Source organism: Neophocaena asiaeorientalis, unplaced genomic scaffold, assembly GCF_003031525.2.
Source record: "Neophocaena asiaeorientalis asiaeorientalis breed wild unplaced genomic scaffold, Neophocaena_asiaeorientalis_V1.1 scaffold437, whole genome shotgun sequence".
NCBI lineage: Eukaryota > Metazoa > Chordata > Mammalia > Artiodactyla > Phocoenidae > Neophocaena > Neophocaena asiaeorientalis.
The window spans coordinates 1,760,967-1,786,820 of NW_020173375.1; the positions used below are offsets into that span (position 1 = coordinate 1,760,967).

At 40.0% G+C, this 25,854-nt stretch overlaps 1 long non-coding RNA gene across 2 annotated transcripts; it reads right to left on the reverse strand.

Annotated features, from left to right (window-relative positions):
• Positions 1-1,528: 1,528 nt before the first annotated feature.
• Positions 1,529-8,896, reverse strand: LOC112400473 (uncharacterized). 2 transcript variants are annotated; one of them, XR_003003408.1, is made up of 4 exons: positions 8,767-8,896; positions 8,511-8,592; positions 2,829-2,997; positions 1,529-1,689 (listed from the first exon to the last, which is right to left on the reverse strand). It is a non-coding gene; the product is annotated as an uncharacterized LOC112400473 (long non-coding RNA). The 2 variants fall into 2 exon arrangements; XR_003003407.1 differs by lacking the exon at positions 2,829-2,997.
• Between the last annotated feature and the right edge of the window lie 16,958 nt (positions 8,897-25,854).

The following is a 25,854-nucleotide window of genomic DNA, read 5'->3' on the forward strand; positions in this document are numbered from 1 at the left end:
TCTATACATATTAAACATGAAAAGGGACTTTTATATAGTATGTGTGTTTGTATGTATTTATTTATTTTTATTGAAGTATAGTTGATTTACAATGTTGTGTTAGTTTCTGGTGTACAGCAAAGTGATTCAGTTTTATATCTATCTATCTACCTATATAGATAAATATATAGATATATATAGTCTTTCTCTTTTCCATTATGGTTTATTACAAGATATTGATATCTTGTTCCCTGTGCTATACAGTAGGACCTTGTTGTTTATTTATTTTATATATAGTAGTGTGTATCTGCCAATCCCAAACTCCTAATTTACACCCCCTCCCCTTTTTCCCCTTTGGTAACTGTAAGTTTGTTTTCTATGTCTGTGTCTGTTTCTGGATTGTAAATAAATTCATTTGTATCATATTTTAGATTCTACATATAAGTGATATCATATATTTCTCTTTCTTTGTCTGACTTCACTTAGTATGATAATCTCTAGGTCCATCCATGTTGCTGCAAATGACATTATTTCATTTTGTTATGCCTGAATAATATTCCATTGTATATATTACCATATCATCTTTATCCATTCATCTGTCAATGGACACTTAGGTTGCTTCTGTGTCTTGGCTATTGTAAATAGTGCTGCTATGAATGTTGGGGTGCATGTATCTTTTTGAATTAAAGTTTTCTCTGGATATATGCCCAGGAGTGGGATTGCTGGATCATATGGTAACTCTATTTTTAGTTTTTTAAAGAACTTCCATACTGTTTTCCATAGCGGCTGCACCAATTTACATTCCCACCAACAGTGTAGGAGGGTTCCTGAAAAGGGACTTTTAATCCCACTGGATTCCAGGGTATAGACTGGGCTCTTGCTTCCTGGAGGAGGAGGTCACAGTGTGTTTGAATGTCATACACAAAGGGGTGTCTCTCTCTCTCTGGCTTTTCCTTCCACCCACGTAGCAAGAGGATGAGCTGAGTCAAGGCCCCATCCCTGGAGGAGGCCTGGGCATCTTGGTCCCTCCACTTCTACTTCTATGAGAAAGTACTGAGAGAAGGCTGGTGGTTAGTTGGACCAAAAAAAAAAAAAATGAAAAAGAAAAAGAAAAAAAACATTCATTGTTTACCTGAAATTCCACTTTAACTGGAAATCCTATATTTTTATTAGCTAAATCTGGCATCCCTAGGTAAGGGGAATGCAACCAATTGATTGTGGTGAGTGGAGGCCTTGAAGGACCCCTGGCGGTAGCAGTGGACCCCAGTGCATGGCAATAAGGATTGAGCAAGAAGCTGGCTATCTCGGCAGAGACCAGCACGGAGAGAGGATTGTGAGCCCAGCTGACCCTCTATATCCTCATTCCTGTTGTCAGGATGGGACATAAACTACACCTGAACTTACATTGTGGGGGGCGGGGATGGGGGAGGAGAACAGAGAGAGAATCCTTAACTGGTGGGTAGTAACCCAAAAAGATCCGAGGGGGGGAAACATGAAAGTGACTGAGTTATTCTGCATTGGCAAGATTGAATAGACATGAGAATTTAAGAAATAAGTTCATTTATAATGTAATCAAGTCACATTTTCACATCTAAGTCTGGGAGTGAAAATTTGTTCCTACTACAGATTAAAAAATGGGACTGATGAGAATGTCTCCAAGGTCCCTTCTGCATTGACAATTCCATAGCTATAGAGATGAGGCTTGAGGCCCTGAAAGGAAAAGTAAGACACGAGTTAGACAAGAGTGAGAATATTTCAAAACCCCTATTGAGTGCCTGGTTACAGGAGACCCAGCAAATGAGCCTGGGTGGGAAGAGGCTTGAGGAAAATCATAACCATTGTGTATTTAAGCTGTCCCTGTGTTTTGAGTTTGTTACTTCTTAAACATTTAAAGTTGAGAACTTGCTGGAGTTAATTATTATTAACAGTGAGAGGCAGCTGATTTATGCTGATTAAGCTGATTTAAGAGCTGTTTTCTTAAGAGAACTATGAACGGGCTTTCTAGGGAACCAACTGGTGAACAAGCATATTTTTACAGGGAGAGCCACATAGGACTCTTGACCCAGGAAGTCTGAAAGCCGAGGGAATTGCTGCAGAGTACACCATGTTCAGCTTCCTGCTTAAGCAAGCAGTATGTGCTGCAAGAACAGGGTGTGCCCCCTGCTTCCAGAGAAGGTGAAAGGCTTCATCTGGGGCTTCCTGATCCCTGTAGAGGAGAACATTTACCTAGACAGTGGGGAAAACACATACCAGGCAGGAAGCCAGAAGGAAAACCTTCTTAAGAGAGGCGGGGGTTTAGCCAGTTTCAGGAGGCTTGATAGAAAAACAGTAATCAGGGACTTCCCTGGTGGTGCAGTGGTTGAGAATCTGCCTGCCAGTGCAGGGGACAGGGGTTCGATCCCTGGTCTGGGAAGATCCTACATGTTGCGGAGCAACTAAGCCTGTGCACCACAACTTCTGAGCCTGTGCTCTAGAGCCCATGAGCCACAACTACTGAGCCCACACACCACAACTACTGAAGCCTGCACACCCTAGAGCCTGCCTGCTGCTACTACTGAGCCCACATGCTGCAACTACTGAAGCCTGCATTTTATAGAGTCTGCATGCTGCAACTACTGAGCCCATGTGCTGCAACTACTGAAGTCCATGCACCTAGAGCCTGTGATCTGCAACAAGAGAAGCCACCACAATGAGAAGCCTGTGTGCTGAAACGAAGAGTAGGCCCCATCCGCCACAACTAGAGAAAGCCCGCACACAGCAACGAAGACCTAAAGCAGCCAAAAAAACCAAAAAAGAACAAAAAAACCAGTAATCCAGTGGAGGGGCTGGTGGAGGAGAAACATCTCTACCTGGGGCCAAGAAGACAGTTTTGTGCTCCTGCCCAGCAGTGCTCCATACTTATCTGCAGTCAGACGGCAGGCCAAGCCCTGGCAGGAGCAGGAGTGAGTAAGGCTGTTCCTACCCAGTAAGGAAGAGATGAGTCACAGATGTTGGCGAACAACTCCCTTTGGGGCAACCCTGTGGCATGACACAGACAGCAGGGGTGAATTGTCATGCTGGAGCATTCAGGCAAGCAGGACATGGTTGACACCCACCAGTATATATCAATCCTACTCTACTGATCAATGCTCATACCTACAGAGTTATATATAAAGGAGTGAGTGAGGCAGAAGAACCCTGCCATGTATATCTTTATTGGCTTTGAAGGCCCTTATAAAATCCATGGAAGGCGAAAGTAGAGGCAGGCAGAGGTCATAATCATGTCACACTGCATTTTAAAGGTTGCCACTTGTGAAGAATAATGAGGAGTGAAAACTGAAGTATTGGCTATTCCTGGTATTAAGTAGCAGGCTTTAGTTTTCTAGATTGTGGTTTTTGATACCAGCACTTCTGGCAGAGATTTTGAGTGCTTTGCACTAAATCTGGGAAGACCTGTTTGACAGGAAATGCCTACTTAATTGAGAGATTCCACCCCAAATTGGAAAGAGTGGGGAGAAATTGGTCTAATAACACCATGGAACCAAGTATCATGGAAGATAACCTGTATAGCACAAAGGGAATATGAAATCAGAGAAATTTTCAGGTGGAAGTATCCAGTAAATGGGTTAGAAGCAGTGTCCATAGGCCTTGAGATCTAGTCCATAAAGTGCAGAATCAGGGAAACAAACAAAATGTAGTTAACATTTGTACACAGTGAGGTAAATATAATCCCATAGATATGAGCTGCAGTGGGAACCAATGGCTAGTCCAGGCCTGTTATACCCATGAGAAGAGCATCAGGAAGGCTAAGCCAAGAAGGAGCCAAAACTTGTTGGAAAAAAAGACTAAAGACAAGCAAAATATTTTTTAAAGAATGATGTTTGGAGCAAGAAGTATATAGAGGGTGTAGGCTTGCTGTTTGGGAAATTTAGTGCAATATTTGCAGATGAGAAAGACCAAGGGAAAATATATAATAAAGATAGTGGATCAATCACTTATAAAGCAAGCACGAAAGTTAAAAGATGAAAGTAGCAAAATTAACTAAAATTACAATAATTAGTTAAGGGATGCATGAAATAAAAAGATGTAAAATATGTCATCTAAGGTATAAAATGTGGAGGGGGTAAAATGATGGAATGTGTTCCATCACATTTTTGGAATGTGTTCAAATTTAAGTTGCTACCAGCTTAAAACAGATGACTAATTACATAGAATGATATATGTGAACCATGCAGTAACCACAAGGAAAAAACTTATAGTAGGTACACACAAAACATGAGAAAGGAATCTAAACATAATGTTAAAGAAAATCACAAAAACACAAGGGAAGAGAAAAAGAGAAGAAGAAAGGGACAAAGAAGAACTACAAAACAGCCAGAAAACAATGAACAGAATGGCAATAAGCACATATCTATCAATAATTACTTTAAATGTAAATGGACCAAATTCACCAATCAAAATACATAGAGTGGCTAAATGGGTAAGGAACAAGACCAATCTATATGCTGCCTCCAAGAGACCCACTTCAGAAGAAAAGACACACACAGTCTGAAAGTGAAGGGGTGGAAAAAGATATTCCATGCGAATGGAAAGGTGGAGTAGCTATACTCATATCAGACAAAATAGACATTAAAAAAAAGACTTAATGGGCTTCCCTGGTGGCGCAGTTGTTGAGAGTCCGCCTGCTGATGCAGGCGGTCTGGGAAGATGCCACGTGCTGTGGAGCAGCTAGGCCCGTGAGCCATGGCCGCTGAGCCTATGCGTCTGGAGCCTGTGCTCCACAACGGGAGAGACCACAACAGTGAGAGGCCCACGTACTGCAAAAAAAAAAAAAAGACTTAATGATAAAGGGGTTAATCCAGAAAGAAGATATAACATTTACAAATGTATATGCACCTAACAGAGGAGCACCAAGATATATAAAGCAAATATTAATGGATTTAAAGGGAGAAATTGAAAGCAATAAATAACAGTTGCAGACTTTAATACCCCACTTACACCAAATGGATAGATCATCCAGACAGAAAATCAATAATGAAATATGGAATTTAAATGACACATTAAATCAGATTGACTTTATACACATGCATGCACACACACATGCACACATACACACACACACAACATTCTATCCAAAAGCAGCAGAATGCACATTCTTCTCAACTGTACCTGCAACATTCTCCAGGGTAAACCACATGTTAGGTCACAAAATGAGTCTCAATAAATTCAAGAAGATTTAAATCATATCAAGTATTTTCTCTGACTACAATGGTCTTAAACTAGAAATCAGTAGCAAGAAAAAACAAGAAAATGTGGAGATTAAACAACATTTTTACTGAATAACTAATGGGTCATTGAAGAAATCAAAGGAGAAATTAATCTCCTAAAAAGCTTAGAGATAAATGAAAAAAAACCTAGAGATAAATGAAAATAGAAATATAGCATACCAAAATCTAGGTGATGTAGCAAAAGTGGTTCTAGGAGGGAAGTTCATAGCAATACAGGCCTACCTCAAGAAACAAGAAAAATCCCAAATAAACAATCTAACTTTACACCTAAAGGAACTAGAAAATGAAGAACAAATGAAGCTCAAAATTAGTAGAATTAACATGTATACACGACCAAATGTAAGGTAGACAGCTAATGGGAAGCAGCTGCATAGAACAGGGAGATCAGCTCGGTGCTTTGTGACCACCTAGAGGGGTGGGATAGGGAGTGTGGGAGGGAGACGTAAGCGGGAGGGGATATGGGGATATATGTATACATATAGCTGATTCACTTTGTTATGCAGCAGCAACTAACACAACAATGTAAAGCAATTATACCTCAATAAAGATGTTAAAAAAAATAAAAGATCAGAGTGGAAATAAGTGAAATAGAGACTAAGAAAACAAGAGAAGATAATCAGTGAAAGTAAGAGCTGGTTCTTTGAAAAGATAAACAAAATTTACAAACCTTTAGCTATATCGAGAGGGAAGAGAAAAGGCGAGAGAAGACTCAAATAAATAAAATCAGAAATTAAAAAGAAGATACAACCGATACCACAGAAATGCAAAGGATCATAAGAGAGTACTATGAATTATATGTCAACAAATTGTACAACCCAGAAGTAGATAAATTCCTAGAAACATACAATCTTCCAAGACTGAATCATGAAGAAATAAAAAATCTGAATATACTGATTACCAGTAAGGATGTTGAAACAGTAATCAAAAATCTCCCAACAAACAAAAGCCCAGGACCAGATGGATTTACTGGAGAATTCTACAAAACATTCAAAGAACATTTAATCCTTCTCAAACACTTCAAAAAAATTTAAAAGGAGAGAAAGCTTGTGCACTGAAAACTATGACACTGATGAGAGAAACTGAAGAAAGCACAAATAAATGGAAGGATAATCTGTGTTCATGGATTGGAAGAATTAATATTGTTAAAATGTCCATACTACCCAAAGTAATCTACAGACTCAATGCAATCCCTATCAAAATTCCAATGACATATTTAACAGAAATAGAACAAATAATTCTAAAATTTGTATGGAACCTCAAAAGATCCTGAATAGTCAAAACAATCTTGAGAAAGGAGAACAAAGCTGGAGGCATCATGCTCCTGATTTCAAACTATACAACAAACTATAGTAATCAAAACAGTATGCTACTGGCACAAAACCAGACACACAGACCAATTGAGAGCCCAGAAATAAACCTATGCACATATGGTCAATTAATTTACAAAAAAGGAGCAAAAGACATACAATGGAGAGAGGATATTCTCTTCAATAAATGGAGTTGGGAACACTGTACAGCCACATGCAAAAGAATGAAAATAGACCACTATGTTTCACCACACACAAAAATTAACTCAAAATGGATTAAATACTTGAATGCAAGTTCTGAAACCATTAAACTCCTAGAAGAAAACATAGGTGGTAACCTCATTTACAATGGCCATAGTGATGTTTTTGTGGATATGACTCCAAAGGCAAGGGAAACAAAAGCAAAAATAAACAAGTGGGACTACATCAAACTAAAAAGCTTCTGCACAGCAAAGGAAACCATCATCAAAGCAAAAGGGCAACCTACAGAATGGGAGAAAACATTTGCAAACCATATATCCAATAAGGGATTAATATCAAAAATATAATGAACTCATACAACTCAGGAAGAACAAAAAGCCAATTAAAAAAGGCAGAGTATTTGAATAGACATTTTTCCAAAGAAGACACACAGATGGCCAACAGACACATGAAGATGTTCAACATCACTAATTATTAGTGAAATGCTAGTCAAAACCCAGTGAGTTATCACCTCACACATATTAGAATGGTTATTATCAAAAAGACAAGAAATAACAAATGTTGGAGAGGATGTGGAGAAAAGAGAACCGTTGTACACTGTTGGTGAGACTGTAAATTGTGCAGCCACTATGGGGAACAGTACAGAGATTCCTCAAAAACTTAAGAAAAAAAACTATCATATGACCCAGCTATTCTACTTTTGGGTATTCAAAGGACATGAAAACACTAATTTGAAAAGATATACGCACCTCTATGTTTATTGCAGCATTATTTACAATTGCCAAGATAGAGAAACAACCTAAGTGTCTGTTAATAAATGAACGGGTAAAGAAGATGTGGTATATATATAATGGAATACTACTTAGCCATAAAAAGAATTAAATTCTGCCATTTGTGACAATGTGGATGGACTTTGAAGGTATTAGTGTTTACCAGAGGGGAAGGGGGTTGGGTGGGTGAAACAGGTGAAAGGGTCAACTGTAAGGTGACTGATGGTAACTAGACTTATGGTGGTGATCACTTTGTAGTAAATGCAGATGTTGAATTTTAATGCTGCACACCTGAAACTAATATAATAAAAAAGAGGTTAATCCCAGGGAGACAAGTTGAATTGGAAGGTGAAGGGTATGGGAAGGTTTTCACTTTACATATTTCTATATTCTTTAATTTTTTTTACAAGAATGTGTTTTATATATTACTTAACTGAAAGAAACATTTAAAAATACATTTTAGGGACTTCCCTGTGGCGCAGTGGTTAAGAATCCTCCTGCCAACGCAGGGGACACGGATTCGAGCCCTGGTCCAGGAAGATCCCACATGCTGTGGAGCAACTAAGCCCGTGCGCCACAACTACTGAGTCCGCGCACCTAGATTCCGTGCTCCGCAACAAGAGAAGCCACCGCAATAAGCCCATGCGCCGCAACGAAGAGCAGCTCTTACTCGCCACATCTAGAGAAAGCCCGCATGCAGCGAAGAAGACCCAGTGCAGCCAAAAATAACCAACCAACCAAACAAACAAATAAATACATACACTTTAAAAATTGATCAGGCAAAGCAGAATGAGTTTAATGGTTCGATTTTAAAATACTGAAATAAACTCATTCTTAGTTTAAAAAAACAACCAAGGAAGAATACACTGTCTGAGTGTTGCTTCTGTGTCCTCCAACAAGAGAACACTTTTCAAGCTCCATAGAGCCCAACAATACACAGAGGAGAAGGAAAGATAAGAGAAATGATACAGGCTCCAAATACTTACCTGTCAGGGTTGTGCTTGCTGAAAAATTGTTGTTAATTAACTTGGTGCAAAAGATGAAGCATGGCGAGGAGATGAAAGAGACCTTTACACAAAGGGATTTGAGTACTTATTTTAGAAGATTCTCTTTATGTGGACTATCCTCTCCTAGCACTCTGAGGAATATCTGCCAAGCTTAATGGGTGTTCTTGCCCTCCCAACTGCAAACCCTCTTAATGCCAGATTACAGAGAAAGGACATAATAGAGTTAAAACTGCACCTTACGATCAAGGTCAAAAGTCCTGCCAACTTCCCATTCTCAAAGGTAGGAGCAGAAACAGTGGGAGAGCGATAGGAGGTCCTCTGGTTTTGGGGGCAGGGGAGGGAGCTACCATGTCATTCTCTGCTAAGCTGACACCTGTTCTCAGCAGGTGACTTAATCACTAATCCCTTAAAATAGCAGCGTGTTCCCTAAGCATTCTGGGTTCCCAGTAAAAAAAAAAAGCCTCTTCAATGATTTGTTTTAAAGAGCCATACATAGTCATAATATGAAATTTGGGGAAACATTTTGGAAAACACACAGAATTAAAAAACCAAATTTGACCTCATTTTCTAGAAATAGACTCTGTTAATACTTTCTTTTATAATGTTTATTATTTTTTCTGATAATAGTGGGGCATACATAGGATTCAAATTTGGAATATAGAGAAAAGCTTACAGAATAAAATAAAATGGCCTGTAATTCCACTATTACTGATATTTTGATCTTTTTCCTTCCAGTCTTTTTTCTTTACACACACACACGTACATTTTAAATAAAATCATATAGTATATGTAGTTTTGTATCCTATTTTTTGTACTTAATGTTATATCATGAACATTTTCTTTATCATTAAGTGCTATTCAAGAACATGATTATAATTGGTCATCTGCTATTCTACTAGATGAATTAGCCACAGTTCATCTAACCATTAGACTGGAGTGTTGGAATCTGGCTTCTTTCTACTTCTTCACCATTTGAAAATAATGCCATTATAAACAGCCTTACATGGGAATCTTCACTTAGGATCAGTTTCTAAAGGTTGAATTTCTAGTTCAGACCATGCACGTTTTTAAGGCTTTCAATACATATTGCAGCCTTGTCCTTCAGGAAGGCTGTGTCCTTTCACACTCCCCCAATGGGCAAGCCAGTGCCCATTTCTTGTCAACTGCTATTAGATTTGTAGTTTCTGTCTGAGAGGCCTCCCTGCTTTGTGCAATCCCATCGCACCACTGCCATCTTGTGTTCTCCCTCTGTGGCTTTTCTAGGAGAGAGGAAACGTCTGGTCCCTGGACTATATGAAACGTTCTCCCTACATTCCTCTGAAGATCTTCACTCCTCCGTAGTTGTTTCTAAGTTTGTTTTGAGGTGATATGGGTCCCCCTTGTTTGACCAGCTGAGTAACCCTGTCCTGCACTCAGCTCACACCTTGTCTCCTCTGCAAAGCTTCCTCTGACATTCCAGGCTGGTTTAAGAATCTCTCCTTGTTACTCCCCTCAGTCCTTTCCCTGTCAAAGTTCTTGTCACATTGTACTATGTGCTCTGCTGCCTCGCCTCCAGATGTAAGCTCCCTGAGGGTATGGGCGTGTGCCTTTTCCCACTGTATGTTCAGTGCCTGATGGTGTACCTCGCAGATGTGGACATTCCATAGATGCTGAATACATGCTTACTTTATTTTAAAAATTCTTGAATGTTCACCTCTATTTCCATACCGTGTATTCTATCCTATTCCCCCTAAACATTTACTGAGAGTTCTTCTGATTACATAATCATCTTGTAGTTCTATTTATTTATTTAATCTTATTTTTCTAGCTTTATTGAGGGATAATTGACATGACATTGTGTAAGTTTAAGGTGTACAGCATGATGATTTGATACATTTATATATTGTAAAATGATTATCACAATAAGCTTAGTTAACACATCTAACACCTCACATAGATATTATGGTGGGGTTTTTTTGTGGTGAGAACTTTTAAGATTTATTGGGTTGGCCAAAAAGTTCATTTGGTTTCCATAAGCTCTTACAAAAAAACCTGAACGAACTTTTCGGCCAACCCAATAAAAAGTGAGATCATACAGTATTTGTCTTTCTCTGTCTGACTTATTTCACTTAGCACTATGCCCTCAGTTTTCATCCATGTTGTTGCAAATGGCAGCATTTGTTTCTTCCTTATGACAATAATATTCCATTATATACATACCTGTATATACTTTTATTTTATCCATCCATTCATCAATGGGCCTTTAGGTTGCTTCTTTGTCTTGGTTATTGTAAATAATGCTGCAATGAACATGGGAAAGTCGATATCTCTTTGAAATAGTGATTTCATTTCCTTCTGATATATACCCAGAAGCAGAATTGCTGGATCATATAGTTCTATTTGTAATTTTTTGGAGGAAACACCATACTGTTTTCCATAGTGGCTGCACCAAATTACATTCCCACCAACAGTGCACAAGAGTTTCCTTTTCGCCACATCTTTACCAACACTTGTTATTGTCTCCTGGATAATAGTCATTCTGACAGGTGTAAGGTGTTATCTCATTGTGGTTTTGATTTGCATTTTCCTGATTATTAGTGATGGTGATTACATTATAATGTGTCTGTTGACTATATACGTTCTTAGGAAAAATGTCTACTCAGGTCCTTTGCACATTTGAAAATTGGATTATGTGAGGGATTTTTATTCTTTTTTGCTATCAAGTTGTATGTATTCCTTATATATTTTAGATATTAACCCCTTATCATATGTATGATTTGCAAATGTTTCTCCCCATTCTGTATATTACTTTTCATTTTGTCAATTGACCATTTCTTTTGCTGCATGGAAGCTTTTAGTTTGATGTGGTCCCACTTGTTCATTTTTGCTTTTATTGATTGTACTTTAGATGTCATATCCAAAAAATCCTTGCCAAAACCAATGTCGAGGAGTTTTTTCCTATGTTTTCTTCTAGGAGTTTTATGGTTTCAGGTCTTCCATTCAAGTCTTTAATCCATTTTGAGTTAATTTTTGTGTATGGTGCAAGATAATTGTATAGTTTCAATTCTTTTGCATGTGGCTGTCTAGTTTTCCCAACTCAATTTATTGAAGAGACTGTCCTTTCTCCACTGTATGTTCTTTGCTCGTTTTTTGTAAATTAATTAATCATATGTGCATGGGTTTATTTCTGGGCTCTCAATTCTGTTCCATTGGTCTGTGTGTCTTTTTTTGTACTAGTACTATACTGCTTTGATTGCTGTAGCTTTGTAGTATAGTTTGAAATCAGGAGATGTGAACCTCCAGCTTTGTTCTTTCTCAAAATTATTTTGGCTATTTAGGGTCTTTTGTGATTCTATAGGATTTTTAGGATTGTTTTTTCTATTTCTGTAAAAGATGTCATTGGCATTTTGATAGAGATTGCATTGAATCTATAGGTGGTCTTGGGTATCTAGCAGTTCTTAATCATCTTTTGATAACCTAGAGTTGACCTTAGGGCACCAAAAAAGGAAGAAGGGAAGGAAAAAGAATGAGGAAAAGAAAGAGGGAGAGGAGATATATAATAGAATATAAAGGGTTTTTTGTGTGAATTGACAGTGAAGTCTTTTTATTTATTCTTTATTTTAATATTTATTTATTTATTTGGTTGCGCCAGGTCTTAGTTGTGGCAGGTGGGCTCCTTAGTTGCAACAGGCAGGCTCCTTAGTTGTGGTTCACTGTCTCCTTAGTTGCAGCACATGGGCCCCTTAGTTGTGGCATGTGAACTCTTAGTTGCAGCTTTCGTGTGGGATCTATTTCCCTCACCAGGGGTTGAACCCTGGCCCCCTCCATTGGGAGCGTGGAGTCTTAACCCTGCACCACCAGGGAAGTCCCAGAATATGAATTATTATACTTTACATTTCTGTATGATTTTACAGTTTACAGTGTTCTTTCATACGCTTGTGGAAATTCTAAGTCCCCTTCCAGAAAGGTTGGACCTTCATGCTGGATGCTGTGATAGTACACTGTATCTTCCATAGCACCTCTTGCAATTGTTGGCATATCATTATTAGTGTTCACTGATGTATCCCCAATATCTACCAGAGTGCTTAATGCATTGTAGCTGTTTACTAAATATGAACTCTGAGAAAAACATTATTATCTCCATTCAAAGACATATCATTAGAGAACTGACATTTCAATCTAGGGAGTTGGATTCCAAGTTTGGTGTTCTTTCCATGTCAGCTAATGTAGTGGACATTTTTCACCCATGGGAAAAAATGGAAAGGGAGAATAATTGAGAGAAAGAAGAGAGGGAAGAGAGAAGGAGAAAATCATAGAAATGGAGAGAAGTGGTTTGAAGTTGACACCTGATGATGAAGGGAGGATAAATGCAGAGCTTTGATGCAATAGGATGTAGCATTTGTGGCTACATCAAGCTTAGTAAACCAAGATTCCACTCAGAACTGAAGTATTTTTAAAACAAGTCAAAAATGAAAATTCAATAGTACTTTCCCCCATTACAGCTTTTTATACTCTCAGGCTAATCAATGATTGAATTTCCACAGCTTTGAGACTGCACCAAGTGGTAGTGGGAGAAAGGGTTCTCCCAGTGATGTCCTCCAGAGAATATATGGACAGGATCAAGCTGCTTCCTCCTGGCTTCATACACCTGAGTGTACAGGTTAGATGAAGTTTTTCTGTAGACAAGGAGATGTGCCCTCTGGAGTGGTACAGACGAAGACCAACAAATGCTATGACATAGATGTCACTAGTTTTCATCTGTAGAATTTTTGGAAGGCAGCAGAGCATAGAGGTTAAGAGCATGGGCTGTTCCTCATTTGTAAAGTGGGAATAATAAAAGTACCTAACCCGTTGGGATGCTGTGAAGATATAATGGGATAATGCATGTAAAGGGCATAGAACAGAGCCTGGCCCGTGGCCAGCACTTAATAAATGTTGACTATCTTTTTTAGATTGCCTTCCAATTGCAGACATGGAAGAAAATGTCTGCAGTTCTTTTCAGTAAGCAATGAGCATCGGGCCATTTTCCATTGCCTGGGATCCTCTAAGAATTCCTAGGCACCTGAAAGCACACACAAGAACATACCTTATGGTATGTTCTAGGACTAGGGTAAGCTAGTCCTAGAAAATTCAGCAATTGGAGTTCAGTACTTTCTTAGACACACTAATTACAAATGATCTAAGCCAAAGCCAATAAGTAGATTCTTTGGCCAGCATGTTATCCATTTGGTGGTATCTATCTATCTATCTATCTATCTATCTGAATTTCAATACTTTTAGTCAGGGCATGTACTATGCAATCTATTGACACATTTGTTACTTGCTGGAGCAGACAGATGCCCCTATTCTAGATTCAACTTACCAACAATTTCACCTAATACTGGCATTTATTTGTCATTAGTAAATTTTTGTGTTATGGTGAGCTACAAGCTCCTCTGCAACTCTTCTCTTACCCTAGGTCCCCATTGAATACCTAATACTGTCTGAGCTTCTCACCAGTGCTTACCAGGTCCTCCATGACCTGGCTCATGATCACACTTCCATCTTCCTCTCTTGCCCCTGCCCACTCTTCCATCTATTCTAGCCTCTAAACTTTAAGTTCCAGCCATAGGAGCTAGGGTGGTTCATGGCACTCTTACGCATATATTCACCTTCTTTGCTAATATTGTCTCTTCTCACATCACCTGCCTAATACCTCCTAATATTTTGGGACTTAGTTCAGGCCTTATATCTTTTTGGAATCTTTTCTGATCCCCTTGTGCTGGATCAGATTCTCCCTTCAAATTATCAAATATCTATCCTAGTCCTTACATATTGTGTCATAATTTACGTACTGTGTTTTCACCCTTATACCTTCTTGACAATAGAAATTATGTCTTATCCACTTTCCAATGCCCACAGTAACTGATATATACTAGGCCCTCAATAAGTGTTGAATGAATTCCTGGATGATTATGACTAAAGATAAAAAACAAGCAACAAAAAACATGAGAAATTTATGAGACACTATTAAAAAGGCAGACAAAACCAAAAGGCAGAATTAAATATACTTTCTAGAAAAGACATTATAGTTATTAAAATAAAAAACCTAACAGATGGAATAAACAGCAAATCAGACAGACTCAAAGGGAAATTGATGAACTGAATTGCAGCACAGAGAAGCTAAGGCATAGAAAACATGAAAGAGAGCTTAAGACACACACAGACATATATACACACATGTGTGCACACAACAAGAAAGACTAAAGTAAAAATTGTAGAAAAAGAATATTTATTTTTTAAATTAAAAAAAATTTTTTTTTGCAGTACCTCTCACTGTTGTGGCCTCTCCTGCTGCAGAGCACAGGCTCCGGATGCACAGGCCCAGCAGCCATGGCTCACGGGCCCAGCCGCTCCGCGGCACGTGGGATTCTCCCGGACTGGGCCACAAACCCGTGTCCCCTGCATCGGCAGGGGGACTCTCAACCACTGTGCCACCAGGGAAGCCCAGAAAAACAGTATTTGAAGAAAATGGCTGACAATTTTCTAGTGTTGTTAAAAGACAGGAATTCTCTCATTCAGGAATCATGAGTCTTGACAAGATAAACAAAAAGAAAAATCCACACCTAGACATATGAAAATGAAAAACATTAGAGAGGAAAATGTCATAAATGCAGAAAGTAGACTTCACCTACAGAGAAATGATCATTAGAATGACAGCAGACTTCTCAACCATTACAATGGAAACTAGAACACAATGGTAGACTAACATTTAACATGGAACAGGATTAAGTAACCAAGTACAGATCTGAGAGCCTGGGGCTATATTTAGATGCAGAAAGTGGTATGGTTATGGCTTCATCCATAACTTAGAGGAAGTCCTTAACTGGGCTCACATTTGGGGGAAAGAAGCAGATTATGATATCCACATCCAAGGACTCCCTCTCTCACCGCAGAGGCAGCTTAGGGTATGAACTAGAAATTGCATCCATCTAATGTGCTGCTTATAAGGCAGAATGGGCCACCAGCAGGATGGTGGCAGTAATTTTGCCTCTTTCTCCTGGTGTTTCAGGGCCCCAGTATGGGTGAGATGGAACCTAATGTTTGGCTGTTAGGAGATGGCCTCACACTTGCTTCCTTTAAGGAAAACAGGGAAATCTTATGATTGTTTATCCCCAGGCATACTGTCCTCTCTATAGTCCAGAGCCAAGCCCCTCTGCTGGAGATCATCTTATGTTAATTCTGGTGTGACTCCATATCCTCTCATTTTCCTCATGAACCATGATGTGCAAGAAGTTATGAAACATTACCCAAACCAAGTCTCTTTTAGGGAAGGAGGATTATATGATATATGGATATATCTCTGCCTGGGAAATTTCCCATTACCTAGTCCTAAGATTTATTAGAAGGGGCTGATAAATCCAGGCAAGTTCAGTTGGCGGTTTACTCTCTTGTACCCCACAGGTACAAGAGAGTAGTGGCTCTCAACTCTGTTAGACTGGTGATTGCTAACATCTAATGTGAAGTCTCTCCTGGTAGGCACATTAAGACAGTTTCCTGGACCCTTTCCCCAGAGATTGTAATTCAGTAGATTGGAGTGGGGCTTCCGGCTGATGCAGTGCCACTGGTCTGAGGATCTGACTCGGAAATTACCATAAAAAAAGATGGAAAAATAAGTGGGCGCCTGGGGGTGGTGGTGGAGGGAGGGAGATACTGAACTGCCAGAGTCCCTACAGCATGTATTTGTATATGAGAGACATGTATTTGTATATGAGAGAGCGTTTTCTTTTTTCTGGGGGAGAGTGGGTGAATCTATGAAAATTCCCAACTTTTACTCTCCCTTGCCACATAAAGATTGTTCTGGCTTTGCATCCTGCTTCTTGCTATCCCCTGCACAATGAGGGGACTAGTTCCTTAGAGTTTAGAGGGGCAGAAATTGGAGACAGGGGATGAAGAGAGAGCTGGAGAGGGAAAGGGTGGAGAGACAGGTGGCTTAGGGCTCAGTGATGGAGGATGAGTTTTCTAGGCAGTTTTGAGGAGAGATGTGGGAGTAGCTGTGGGGAATGAGGGAAGTGGATGAGAGAAGAAAGGAATTTCTTTGAGTTCCATAGTCCTCAGGGTGCCAGAGTGTGATCTGAGGCAGCCCACAGGTATTTGAGAAATGCAGGAAATAACTCGTTACTTTGAAGTTACCGTTTGATTGTTGGATGGCATGTCTTAGGGTGAGACACAGCTCTGAGTCTTTGGCTTCACTAGGGTTACAATAGCATGATAGTTCTGATGAATCACGTTTGCGACACTGGGGGGCCCAGGTGGGACCACCCAGTCCCTCATCCTCATTAAGACCCTCCATGTTTCTCACTGGGCCAGCTGTTGCAATGGTTTCCTCTTGTTACCCCACCTTGAGGCCCTCTTCCCTCTTCCTCCACACACAGCCATTAGGCTAATCAGCCTAAACTGGAATTCTGATAACAATAGCTAGCATTCAGTGGCTTCTGCCATAGAGCCCTTGGTCCCCTGGAACCCCAGATTCCCTAGTGATACAGGCTCTCATGTGCCCTCCAAGCCTCTTTTAGTGGAAGGATTGTTAAATGTTCCGTTGACTATAGATTTTAACCAAAATATCTTGCAAGGCATTCAAGGCTTCATAGTCCTTGTTTCAACCTATGCTTCTAGTGTTCTTTCCAGCCACATGTACCTCATACTCCACACCTCTGTTCCTTGGACATTTACTTACAGTTTCCCATCTCCATGCCTTTGTACCTGCAGTTCCTGCCACCTGGAATGATCTCCTTACCGCTTCTGTCTGATAAGATCAACCCATGTTTCAAAGCCAGCTCAAATGCCTCCCTTTTAGGAAACTTCTATGGTCATCTCTACTCATCCCTCCCACTATGGAACTTTATTTGTACTTCCCTGTACTACAAACTCTACTGATACTGTAGTTGTCTTAGTCTTATCTGTCTTTCAAGACCTGTGTCGTCCAATATGGTAGCCACTAGCCACTTGTGGCTATTTAAATTAATTAAAATGAAATAAAATTAAAAATTTAGTTTCCCACATTTCAAGTACCCAATAGCCCATGTAGCTAGTAACCACTGTATTGGGCAATAAGGATAGAGAACATTTCCACTATTGCAGAAAGTTCTAGTGGACAACACTGGGACCATATATCATTCACTCCCTCTTATATTTGTTTGTTTATTTATTTATTTATTATTAGGTTTTTTTGGATGTGGACCACCTTTACCTTTAAAGTCTTTATTAAATTTGTTACAGTATTGCTCCTGTTTTATGTTTTTGTTTTTTTGGCCACGAGGCATATGGCACCTTAGTTTCCGGACCAGGGATCAAACCCATACCCCCTGCATTGGAAGGGGAAGTCTTAACCGCAGGACTGCCAGGAACGTCCCTCTGTTATACTTATTGAATAAAAGTCAGTTACATTGAATTAACTAGAATTTTACTGGTTATTTTATCTTGATTTCTCACCCAGAACTGGAGCTTTATATTTTCAGCTTCTAAAAAAGGCATGTGGTACTACCTGTTCCTTGTGGTCTTTTTTAAGGATGGTCTATGTTCTCTCTTTTTAAAAAAAATAAATTTATTTATTTATTTAATTTGACTGCATTGGGTCTTTGTTGCTGTGCACGGCCTTTCTCTAGTTGTGGCAAGCAGGGGCTACTCTTCGTTGCGGTGCGCAGGCTTCTCATTGCGGTGGCTTCTCTTGTTGCGGAGCACAAGCTCTAGGCGCACGGGCTTCAGTAGTTGTGGCATGCAGGCTCAGTAGCTGTGGCTCATGGGCTCTAGAGTGCAGGCTCAGTAGTTGTGGCGCATGGGCTTAGTTGCTCTGCGGCATGTGGGATCTTCCCAGACCAAGGCTCAAGCCCATATCCCCTGCATTGGCAGGCTGATTCTTAACCACTGCTCCACCAGGGAAGTCCCTGTGTTCTCTTGAGATGAAGCCGTCTCCTCTTTCTGTGGGTTGCCTTCATTACAAGGCCTTTCCGAGAGTTGTTTGGTGTGCCATCTTCCTGGAGGTATGTCCCAGTTCACTTCCTGTGGCTTACCCGTTGAACCAGTATTCTTTAGTAATAAGGCCTCTGCCTTGGAAGAAAGAGCAGAGGTCTGTAACCCTCATTGTTACACTGCCACTCGAGAGAGTCTGCCTGTCCTTCTAGATAGACCCTCATGCCTGCAGGGGTCAAAAGACACAGACACAAGGACACCTATGACAATTAGCAATGGCATTTGGCTTTCTCATTACCTTCTTGGCAAAATCAGTTGTCTGTAGAATAGGCTTCTGGGAAGAAACCACAAGGCCAGAATGACCACAAGAGGGCACCAGTGCACCTTCAACAGCCTTTACCTCCAAAAACCCTGGGAAGGTTTCCCGGTGCAAGGGTAGGATAGAATGAATACACATTGGATTCGAAAGGAATAGAAAAAGAAAAAAGAAAAAAATTTCATCATACTGTTATGTCTAACTGGAAGGCCTGCTTACCAGGCTTTTATTTATGCATCCAGAACCTCCTTAAATGTAGGAATAACAGGAACATTATACAATAATAGCCAGACAAGGGATTAGATTGAAAAATATTCTAAATAGGGATGTGAATAGGTCAGTAGACTTTAAAACAGAATAAACCTCACTTCGAAGCAAGGTAGCTATGGAAACATTACCAAAATCATTCTGTTACTTCATGGCTGCAGTGGTTTCTGCAGCCAGGAGATGCTGTCAAGGGAGGGCAGAATATTATTTTCTTATAAATAATACAACATAGGATCCTATATGGAAAGTTGCAAGAAATTAGATTTCAGACGTAGAGATGTTTCAACAAAAATACCCAACAGCTTTAATTTGGTTTCTGATAAATTGGCTCTGGGTTTGCAGTTGTTAAGTTTTTCTCTATTTCTGTTGCAGAAAGAAAGGGAGCCTGTGAGAGGATATATTTCTATGTCTCTGGATCTATTATATACACACGTATGTGTGCACATCTAGCATGGCTGATAGAGTCACCTGTTCATCCCTGGTGTGACCCACGTGAGGGCAGGCGACCTATATTTAGCCCTTAGACAAGGGGCTTACTTTCTTGTAGGGCGTGGAGCCATGCTGCCTGAGGCCACAGGGTCCTGCCACTGACTCTCTGAGACCTTAGACCAACCGCCCATGCCCTTGAGCTTCCCAGAAAACCTCAGTGAGCACGTAAAGGCCATTATACAGAGCTGTGCCCTGACCATGCTGATCATGTAGGTGGAGGTGTGCGTAAACAAAGTAGGTTGGTGTAAGAGGGGTAGATGTTTGGTAAGTTAAGTAAATGTGGTACTTGCCCTGGAGATATGGTAAATATCATGCTGGTAGGTGCTCAGGACTAAGAGTGAAATTTTGATGCTATTATGAGGTCATGCCCCCATCCTGGCCTGACATGCACCCCTTATCCCCACAGAGTTTCAAGGGAGCTGTATTCGCAAAGAACAATAACATATTGGGACTCAAATACCCAATAACGACAATGCAGCATGCTTTGGTAAGAGACCAAGTTGTTCATGTGCTTGAGGTCTCAAGACAAAGAAGTGGGCTCTCCTAGCTCCCTCTGAACCTAAATATTGGTTTGTTACTTATGGACACATAGAGAAAGGAATTCAGAGAGGTGGGGGTGGGTAGCAACACACAGAGGAAGCCATGGCTTAACTGTATGTGTGGGGAGAGAAGAAAGGAAAAGAGCAGAGTAGCCCTGACTATTATTTAAAAAGAAAGTGTCCCATTCAATATCATGAGACTGGAGGTGGGTAGGAATTTTGTAGTCAAACTTTTCCTGGGACAAGAGATCTTAGGTTCCTCCTTTTCCAGAGAAGTGAGTTTAACACTTTAGTGAGCATCAAAATCACCTAGGGGGCAAACACACGTTGCTGGGCTCCACCTCAGTTTCTGATTCAGAAGGGCTATAGTGAGGCCAAGGAATCTGCTGACAAATTACTGAGGATGCTGATGTCACTGGTTCAGGGATCATGCTTTTTGAACCACAGCTCTAGAACACTGTAAGTGGTTTAGGTCAAGTATCAACAATGTAGGCGTGACATGGATTTAATTCTGTCCCTGAAACAGAAAACTAGTTGAGGGCTCATTACTTAAAGAAAAACTTATAATTCACAAAACATACAATTCCTCCAATTGAACGTGTTTAACTTAATAGGTTTTGGTATATTCATAGAGTTGTGTAACTTTCATCACCCCAAAAGGAACCCCATACCTATTAGCAATCATTCCCCATTCCTCCCAACTCCCTGAGCCATAGGCCACCACTTAGTACTTTCTTCTGGACACTTCATGTAAGTGGAATCATACAATATGTTGTTTTTTGTGACTGTCTTCTTTCACTTAGCATAATGTTTTCAAAGTTCATCCATGTTGTAGCATGTACCAGTACTCCATTTCTTTATATTGCCTAATAATATTTAATTGTATGTGTGTATACCACATTTGAGTTATCCATTCATTAGCTGATGGACATTTGGGTTGTTTCTACTTTTTGGCTATTATGATTAATGCAGCTATGAACATTCATGTACAAATTTTTGTGTGGATAAATAATTTTATCTTTCTTGGGTATATACTTAGGAATGGATTTGCTGGGTTATATGATAACCCTATATTTAGCATTTTGAGGAATTGCCAAATTGTTTTCCAAAGTGGCTGAAATTTTACATTCCCATCAGCAGTAAGGGTTCAATTTCTCCACATCCTCACCAACTCTTGTCTTTTTTTTTGCGGTACGTGGGCCTCTCACTGTTGTGGCCTCTCCCGTTGCGGAGCACAGGCTCCGGACGCGCAAGCTCAGCAGCCATGGCTCACAGGCCTAGCCGCTCCGCGGCATGTGGGATCTTCCTGGACCGGGGCACAAATCCGTGTCCCCTGCATTGGCAGGCGGACTCTCAACCACTGCGCCACCAGGGAAGCCCAACTCTTGTCTTTTGATTAAAGCCGTTCTAGTGGGCCTTAAGTGGTAGCTTATGTTATTTTCATGTGTATTTTCATGATGGTTAATGATGTTGAGCATCTTTTCATGTGCTTATCAGCTATTTGTGTAACTTCTTTGGAGATATGTCTATTCTGATCCTTTGACCATTTTAAATTAGGTTATTAATCTTTTTATTGTTGAGTTGTAAGAGTTCTTTATATTCTATAATATAAAAAATCCTTTATCAGAGATACGACTCAAAAACATTTCTCACCCTATGTGTGTGTTGTCTTTTCATTGTCCTAATGATGCCTTTTGAAGAACAAGGGTTTTTAAAATTTTTGATGATGTCCAGTGTATCCGGTTTTTCTTTTATCACTTATGCTTTTGGTGTCATATCTAAGAAAGCATTCACAGCCTAATCCAATGTCATGAAGATTTATTTCTGTGTTTTCTTCTAAGAGTTTTATAGTTTTAGCTCTTACATTTATGTCTATGATCAATTTGGAGTTAATTTTTGTGTATGGTGTAAGGAAGGGGTCCAACTTCATTCTTTTGCATGTGGGTATCCAGTTGTTACCCGTTTAAAATATGGTAAATAAAAAAAAAACTAGAACAACAAAAGAGCTCCTTTTTTTGTGGGAACTTTTGAATATTGATGTGGTTTGAACAGTATTTATTTTTGTGGCTTTGCTCATACCGGATCAAGTACATTTATTCCTCCAATAAATACTTTCAGAGCATCTACTTTTTGCCAAGCATGTGTAAGTTCCTGGTAATACAGCAACAAATAAAGCAAAGATCTTGCCTACATGTAGCTTACATGCTAGTGAGGAAGATGAGCATAAGCAAAATAAATGAATAAATATATAGTATATTGCAGTAGTGATAAGCATTATGAAGAAAAAGCAGAGTGGAAGGATAGAAGTGATGTGATGGCTGGGGAAAGAATGCTATTTTATATTGAGTAGGAAAGTCAGGGAATCTCTCTCCAAATTTGCCACATTTTTTCAGTGACCGGAATTACATAAGGAGGCAAGCCATGTAAATATCTGGAAGACGTGTTCCAGGCAGGGGAAGAGAAAATGCAAATGTCATGGAGTGAGAGTGTGCTTGGATTCTTCTAGGAAGAGTAAGGCAGTGAGGCTAGAGTGTGACACATGAGGGGAAGATGCGTGGAAAATGATGTTGGAGAGGTAGTCATGGGAAAACCAGACTTCCCCAAATTTCTGATCTTTTGCCTGAGAATGCATTTTTCCCTACAATATTTGCATTGGCCTTGAACAAAAATCAATACCATTCTTTCTCCCCCAATGAATCTAGTACCTGCCTCAAAACTTTTAGCAAAAAATTTAAGAATAGGGACTTCCCTGGTGGTGCAGCAGATTAGACTCTGCACTCCCAATGCAGGGGACCTGGGTTTGATCTCTGCTCAGGGAACTAAATCCCACATGCATGCCACAGCTAAGAGTTTACATGCTACAACTAAGGAGCCTGTGTGCTGCAACTAAGGAGTCTGCCTGCCGCACTAAGGAGCTGATGAGCTGCAACTAAGGAGCCCTGGAGCCACAACTAAGGAGCCTGTGAACTGCAACTAAGACCCGGTGCAATTAAATAAATATTTAAAAAAATTAAGAATAAAGAATACAAATAATTGTATGAACATAATTCTAAGGCATAGATTTCCTTGGAAATAAATAAACAGACAAACATTAAAATAATTCAAAAGAAAAAAGTAATTGAAATAAACTTTCAGAGTCCTTCTTTGTTTTCCAATGTGATTTCCATTAATCAAACCTTCCCCTTTTCTTTGTTTAAGGTCCATGGCCAGGTCTGCAGGCTGCCCCAAAAATCTTTCCTCTACAACTGGGTAAAAGGAAGCTGCCCAGACAGGGACTGCAATTCCCGTACCCTCTTGCAGTAGTTTGGGCCATGTGATCAGTTCTCAGCAGTAGAATATGAGTGGAAGTGATGTGAACCCCTTCTAAGCTGTGGCCTTTAAGAGGCAGGTGAAACTTCTCTAGGTTCTTTCCCTTTACACCAGCTGGATGCAGAGGTTGCAGAGAATGATGGGGCTCTAGAGGATGGTGTAGCCACAAACTGGAAGGGACCTGGATTCCCTGAGTCATTATGTGATGAAGAGCTTCCTGCTGACTCAGAAATGCTTGCCTTGGATTGTTATGTGATTTGAGCTATTACATTTGTGAATACATTTGCTAAAGCAATTTAACCTACCATAACTACAGTAAGTACCTTACATACGAACCTTCAAGTTGCAAACTTTCAAAGACACAAATGTGCGTTTGCATGTCCAATCACGTAAGTTAGTTCATGTGTCTGGTGTACATTGTTACGTGCACGCATCCTCTACAAGTGGTTGTGCTTTTGTGTACTTTACTGTACAGTACTGTATAGAGGTACAGTAGTATGGCATCTTTATTTCAAGCCCAGGATGTTCGGAAGCAAGAGTAAAAGCAGCAGTGATGTAGCTGCTACTGCTGAGAAGCGCCAAGCGATAACGATGGAACTTGCTGTGCAACATGAGCTGCTTACTAATGAAGACCTGATGGAATTGGAGACGCAGAGAAAGATGAAGAGAGACAAGAGGAAGAAGTAATTGAAGAACTGAAGAGATTCATGACACAAGAAATGGCAAGGGGATTTTCTTTATTTGAGGAGGCACTGTTAGTTTTTGAGGCACAGGATCCAAACATAGAACGGTAAACAAAGGTAGCAGCAGTCGTGCAGAAAGCAATCCAGTGCTACCGAGTCATATATGACGAGAAAAAAAAGAGCTACTACCCAGACATCACTGGATCGTTTTTTCAAGAAGGTAGATAGAATTGAATCCAGCAAGGGACCAGAACATGTGCCATCAACGTCAGGCGTGAGTGAAATTGCATCTTGTCCTCTGTCTCCTATGGCTGATGAACCTTCAGCTCTACCATCTCCCACCTCCTCTCCCTCCTCCAGTCAGTAACTCTTCCTGCCTGTTCACTTGATGCCAGCCCATGTTGGCCAGCTTTTGTACTGAACTACTGTACTTTTCAAGGTACTGTATTGTAAGATTAAAAATGTTTTTTTTTTAGTTTTTGTGTTTGTTTTTTATGTATTATTTGTGTGAAAAGTGTTATAAACCTATTATAGTACAGTATTATATAGCTGATTGTGTTAGTTGGGTACCTAAGCTAACTTAGTTGGACTTACGAACAAATTGGACTTACAAAAGCACTCTTGGAATGGAACTCGTTCATATGCAGGGGACTTACTCTAACATAAATTCAATTTAGAAAGACAAAAAATAGACTACTTGGAAAGCCAGACTTAAGGGGACTAGGGTTGAGAACAATGTTAAATTGGGATCTGAGAAAGAGACATCTGGACTGAGGAGGTCTGGGATTGAATGGTTCCCCTCTCTGGTCATATGCATTGGTATTGCATGGCTAAAGATCTTTCCATTTTTTCTGTGCCCTTGGCAGTAGAGGTGAAGGGGTAGGTGTGGGTGGTAGTGGGGGTGTGGCAGTGGTAATGGGGCAGGGGATGAGCCCTTGAATGTGTGTTTAGGAGCACCTGGACAAGTGGCTTGAGATGGGACCTGACCCAGCGAGGGTCACTGGGTCCTGAGTTTGTCCATCATCTCTGTTCTTCCAATGTGCTTAGGATTGCAGACCCCTCAGTAGACTGTAAATGGGAACTTATTGGTTCAATAGCACACTGACTTTTTTTTAAACTAAAAGAATAAGGATTTTTATTAGGCACTGTAAGCAGCATCAAATAATTTTCAAATTCACCTCATCAAAATCAAGCCACGATCAATCAAACAGAACAGTAGTTCATTCTCGCACAATTCACGAGTTAGGGCAAAACTCCCATCACCTTACATTAGGACGTTAAGATAATTATTTAGCTCTTGAGGGCAGGGAGTGAGGTGCTATACCTCATTTTTGATCACATAAACCAGCTGTTATGGAAAGAGTGGTCATTTATATGAGGCAGAGAATTCTGGGCTGATGACACTGGCCACAAAGGTCAAATGGTCACTAGTGAATCTGGGCTCAGACTTAGCTGAGAAAAATAGATGAAGGCACATTAACTCTGGGCAAGTCATATATATTAGAGCTGAGGTGAATTTAGGTGAGCGCAGTAAATGATGACATCAAACTATTGACAAGTGTCTCGTAATTTAAAGATGAGAAATCTGCCTGTAACCTCACTTGTGTTTGTACTTGTGTTTTCTACTCTTTTTCTTTTTCCATAGAATAATTTTGAAGACAAAAATTCAAAAAACATTTTCACTTTTGTCTCAGCTAGACCAAGATAAAAAAGATACTTATTAAAATCTAAGCCAAGATTGGTAGGAAGAGTAAACTGCCACCAGAACAGTTGTGGTGACAGTGGTCATCTCT